Genomic DNA, 5624 nt, shown 5'->3' on the forward strand with positions numbered 1-5624 from the left:
AAGGAGGCATACTTAAAAATGTAGGCTTCATGACTATTTGTAGAAGAGGGATATTAACGAGTGTGGTATTACATTTTTGTGTTTTTACTTTGCATGTATTTTATTTCTAATAAGGTTCACCAACCTTTTAATAATTTTTATTAATTCATTTTTTCTTATTCACTGTCAGTTGCATACTGGGTAATTTACTTTTTTTTTTTTTTTTTTTGAGACATAGTCTTGCTCTGTCACCCAGGCTGGAGTGCTGTGGCATGATCTTAGTTCACTGCAACACCTGTGCCTCCTGGGTTCAAGCAATTCTCCTGCCCCAGCCTCTTGAGTAGCTGGGATTGCAGGCACATGCCACCATGCCTGGCTAATTTTTTATTTTTAGTAGAGACGGGGTTTCGCCATGTTGGTCAGGCTAGTCTTGAACTTTTGACCTCATGATCCATCCCCCTTGGTCTCCCAAAATGCTGCGATTACAGGCATGAGCCACCACGCACCGCTTATTTTACTTTTCACTATGCAGGAAAATACATATGTATATATATTAGTTTCTTGCCTTTAGAAGTTTTCCATATTAAAACATTTTTCTTATTTGTATTGTAGTGTGAATTTTGAGATATAGAAATATTTCAATGCAATGTAGTTGCATGTATAATAGTTTCCTTGATGTTTGTCTATTTTCAGTTATTTGAAGAAATTTTAGGCAACTTGAATATGATAAGCCTATTATCATATATTCTGTGCTAAAACTTTTAAAATTTTACTTTCAAAATGTAAACACATGGCAGGGATCATTTGGTGTGTGTTTGTTTATATGTAATTCTGTGTATGTGTGTATGGTATAATGTAGCCCATCTTTTTCGCCACCAAATTGCAATGTCAGTGCTGCCAAATACAAAGCAACTGTACACATTTGGCACAGTACTATTTTTTGACAATTATGGTAATTCTTAGTTTAATTATATCATTTTTGTATATACCTAATGATGAGTAATTTCCTAAATTGAGGCTTTTATGACTTTTCTAATGACTCACATTTATATTGTCAGTACCCCCTTCACTTGTGTTTGAATTGGCTGGCTCTAGTGCATTTCAACAGCTCCTCTTATGTGCTGACAGCTGAAAAATTCTCCCATTAGTAGCTCAAATATATAAGGACTTGACCAAAAGAATGAAAGAAAACTGAAGAGGGGAAAGTCATTTCTCTGTGGACATAAAGGTGCATGACTTATAAAAACCCGTATCTACGTATATATTCAAAAGATCATTTAAAGCACATTTAGAGTGAAATGTCTATATATAAATAAATTTTTAATAATTTCTACAACAGATCAAATTGTATTGATTTTTTTTAAACTAAGGATATAACAAAACTAGATAATGTAGGTCATTTCAGGAAGATGTAGGTTAGTAAATTTGAAGGGTGTATACATCACTTTTTGGAAAAGGTATATAACATTTTAAATGTAAAGATTTTTCTAAATAATATAGTATTTTAATAATGGTTATAACCAACTACAGAGATTGAATACTAAATTCTATTATTCATTAAAACTTGCTGCAAAGGTACATTTATAAATAATACATTTCAACCCTTCAGTAGAGTCCTAAAATTAGTCCACTGCATTTTAGAGGTAGAGCAAAGGCCAAGATAAATATAGTGTTGAGATCAAATGAAACCATTAACAGTCCCTATAATGAAATACAAAATTACACTTTGGGAGTAGGGGACTGGTAGGAAAAACTCCGGATTAAAAAAGCTAAATTTAGATGAGAAAGAAATAGCTAGATCATTGACCCAGAAGAACTGAACACTAAATATATTATTTCATTCACAATAGGGAAACATGTGCTTAAAAGAATTATAGCTCAATTTCCTCCAAAAAGAAAAAAAAAAAAAAACAACTATTTCCAAACGTAGCAAATGAACCTGCTTGATTATTTCTTTTCTTTTCTTTTTTATTTTTATTTACTTATTTATTTATTTATTTTGAGACGGAGTCTCTCTCTGTCGCCCAGGATGGAATGCAGTGGTGCTATCTTGGATAATTGCAACCTCTGCCTCCTGGGTTCAAGTGATTCTCCTGCCTCAGCCTCCCAAGTAGCTGGGATTACAGGGGCCTACCATCACGCCCAGCTAATTTTTGTGTTGTTGTAGAGATGGGGTTTCACCATGTTGGCCATGCTGGTCTCTAACTCCTGACCTCAGGTGATCCTCCTGCCTCAGCCTCCCAAAGTACTGGGATTACAGACATGAGCCACCATGCCCAGCAACTGCTTGATTATTTCTAACAAAAGATGGGAAGACAAGGAAATTAGCAAAGAAAAAGAATGAACCTTTTGCTGAAAGTGGCTAATGTTAATGGGAAGTGTTCATGAAAGACAAATCTTTGACTAACATTTCAATGTCACATTTTGAGTCTACTATTGAGGACTATTATTATTTTTGCTAGCATGTAGTGAGTGTTTGTGTTAAATATTTGCATGGATCATTTTAGTTAATTAAATAAATTCACTGGTCAGGTAGCATTAACATATTACATAGAAATCATAATTTAGGTTTAGGAAGGGTGGTTTTTCACTTAGGGAAAATATTACAAAAGTAGTGAATTCTGAATTCAGATCCAGGCAGAATGACTCAAGCACCCTGACTCAAGAGTCTGACTCAGACTGACTTTGAAACATTATGCCATTTTGAATTTTCTTTTTCCTAAGGAAACATTGTGGCAATATTTAATATTTATAGGCGAACAATGGAGGAAAAAATAATCAAATTTTTCAAAAACTATTAAACACTGACTCTGAGCTAACACTAGTTTATGTGAACCTTACCTAAATTACCACTTTGATCTGTCAATCTGAGTAAGAGTTTAATGGGTGCCAGGTGATAAAAGATGTTCTGAGAGAATTTACCTCATGTTGGAAGCAGTAGAATTTTAGAAACACTCTGACTATTTCTCCAACTACTGGCATTACATTGGAATCCAAGTGGCCAAATTCCATATTACCTTCTACCCTACTGTACAAGGGTTGTTTTAATTGAATATTCTACATGAAAAGTGTTACAGCTCCAATTTACCACGGAAATAATAAATAAAAATTAAATGCTGCACCCTGGAGCTATTATAAGTATTTGTACTTCCACAATAAATTCAAAGATGTATGTGAGGTTATTCCTATCACATATTCATATATTTATTTTTAAACTTTGTAAGTAGAAAATACTGATGCATAAGTAGAATATGATAAATCAATAAAAATAATATTGACCACTCACATTTCATCTGCTGATCTAAATTTAATTAACTACCAGCACTGGGTTTGAGTCTATTAATGTTAATAAATGTTTATATTTTGAGGGAAAAGGGACCACCAAAGTTTTTGCATAGTAAAAACATCAGTACATATTTTCTTATTCTTTTATTATTAGGATAATTTTCCTATTCTCTAATTTACCATGTTAGCTTGTAAAATTCTTAACGCCTTCCCTTTTCCAAATATATTGCCATATGTCTTTGGCAATGTGCATTTAGAAAAGCAAGTGGCTTGGATTTCTTGATATGACATTGATAGGGACAGGAGGCAGAAAACTTCTAGGCAGGCAGGGTCGGGTCCCTGACAAAACCCCGCCCTCACGTCAAAAAGTCTGAAACTGCAGCCCAAAGTGAGAACTTATATCCCTGTTTTCCTACCCGAATGTTGTCTTTTCCTGAACAACCCATGGCGCCACCTCACCCCATCCTGTGCCCATAAAGGCCCCAGACTCAGCCAGCAGAGAGGAGAAGAAAGTGGACATCAGGGACTATGGCTGGAGGTCAGAGAGAAGTGACTTGACTTCAGAGGAACAGCTTGATGGCATAACTTCAGAGAAGAACCCAGCCAGAGATGGCAGAACTTCAGGGGAAGATTTCCTCCCTGCCCCATTCCCTTTTTAGCTCCCCTTCCTGCTGAGAGCCACTTTCATCAGCAATAAAATCCCTCGCATTTACCATCCTTCAATGTGTTCCTGCGACCTCATTTTTCTTGGATGCTGGAAAGGAACTTGGGAGCCACGAGTGTGGACACAGAAGGTTGTCGCATTGGCCCTTTGCCCTCGCTGGCAGAGGGTGGCCACCTCATGTAAAAAGGCAAAGGGCTCATTGAGCTGTTAACACTGAAGCCTTCCACAGATAACAGGGTTAAAAGAGCACTGTAACACACCCTCTGGGGCTTTGGGAGTTGGAGGCACCCTGCCTGGATGCTGCTACAGTGTCTGCATGGAGTTCGCTCCTGCCAGTGCCCAAAAGTGCTCACTCTGGCTCTTGCACCCACTCACCTATGCACTCCCTCCTGTGAGGGGTGGAATACAACATATCTGTGCAAGGGAAGTTTGATTCCACTAGGCCAGGCACTGAAGTGGCTGGCCTATTACAGGGCTTGTGCACTCCAGTTCCTGCCTAGTTTGCTTGCACACTTCCTCCTGCAAGGAGTTCAGAGCAGTAGGCTGAGTAAATGATGTATCCAGTCATGAGTCCCATGAAGGGGTCAGGGGATTATTCTGCTTCAACATGTATCAGAGGAGCAGGAGATACATCTAATATAAATACAGGGGAAGTTCCTGGGGATCTTGTGGCCTGGGTAAAATACAGATAAAGACTTCAAAATGTAAACAAGTAGTTGCTGTAATCTGTGCTCCCTATCCTTGCAAAGCATACTCACTCCTTTTAAGTTCCATTTTGATTATTTGAAGTTCCATTTAATACACTCAGATTCCTCATTAATCCTTATGTGTCAAGTTAATCAAAAAGTCAACTTTTTGTGGGCCCTTGAATAATTGAAGGCTGGAAATATGTAGTAGCATAAGAAGGTATGATGCTGGGGATAGTATTCACTGAAATAGGGGATTCAGGAAATAAATTCAAGATCAAAAATGAGTTGATTTTGGAAGTTCACATTTTGAGTAAAACTGAGATATTCAAGAAGAGCTATGTGGATGGAACCTGTTGACTTAGCATCATACATGCCTCAAAAGACTTTGAAGTCATGGTTCAAAATGAGATCTCTAGTAGTAAGTGTCTGAAGGAAGAATTAGGATAAGGAATAGAAACTTCAATTGGGTAAGTAGAAACAGAGAATCAGAATGTTGAAAAAAATTTCACAATACGGAGGCATTAGTAGAGTAAGGCAGGCTTCTAGATTGTGTCAGATATTACACAGAAATAGAGTAAGATTGATGTGAATCAACTGGGTTGTCAAATTTAACTCATTGGTAGAATTTCTGCTTTTTAGTACAAATAGTAGATTTTGGCAGACTGACATTCCCAGTAAAGACTGCGGGAAAAGCTAGGTAACATACTAAAATAATTTAATTAAACTCATCAGTGATTATAGATGCAAACAAGTTTATGTTGACAAAATTTCAGACAAAGAATACTTCCCGAAAGTTAGCTAAAGTTGCAGACCCTTTTTCCCCAGAGTATTTCTTACTATGGGTATAGGTTTGAGGCTAAGGATTAAAGTTTGACTAAGGATTGAGGTTCATCTCAGGTAGAGCATGAGCACCCTGCTGAAAGACTTGCCACCAAATCTTGTATTGGTTGTGGAGAACTGGAGTGACAAAACTGAAGACCTGGGAATCCTCAAACACGTGATGGTGT

Source organism: Colobus angolensis, unplaced genomic scaffold, assembly GCF_000951035.1.
Source record: "Colobus angolensis palliatus isolate OR3802 unplaced genomic scaffold, Cang.pa_1.0 Scaffold191, whole genome shotgun sequence".
NCBI classification, from domain to species: Eukaryota; Metazoa; Chordata; class Mammalia; order Primates; family Cercopithecidae; genus Colobus; species Colobus angolensis.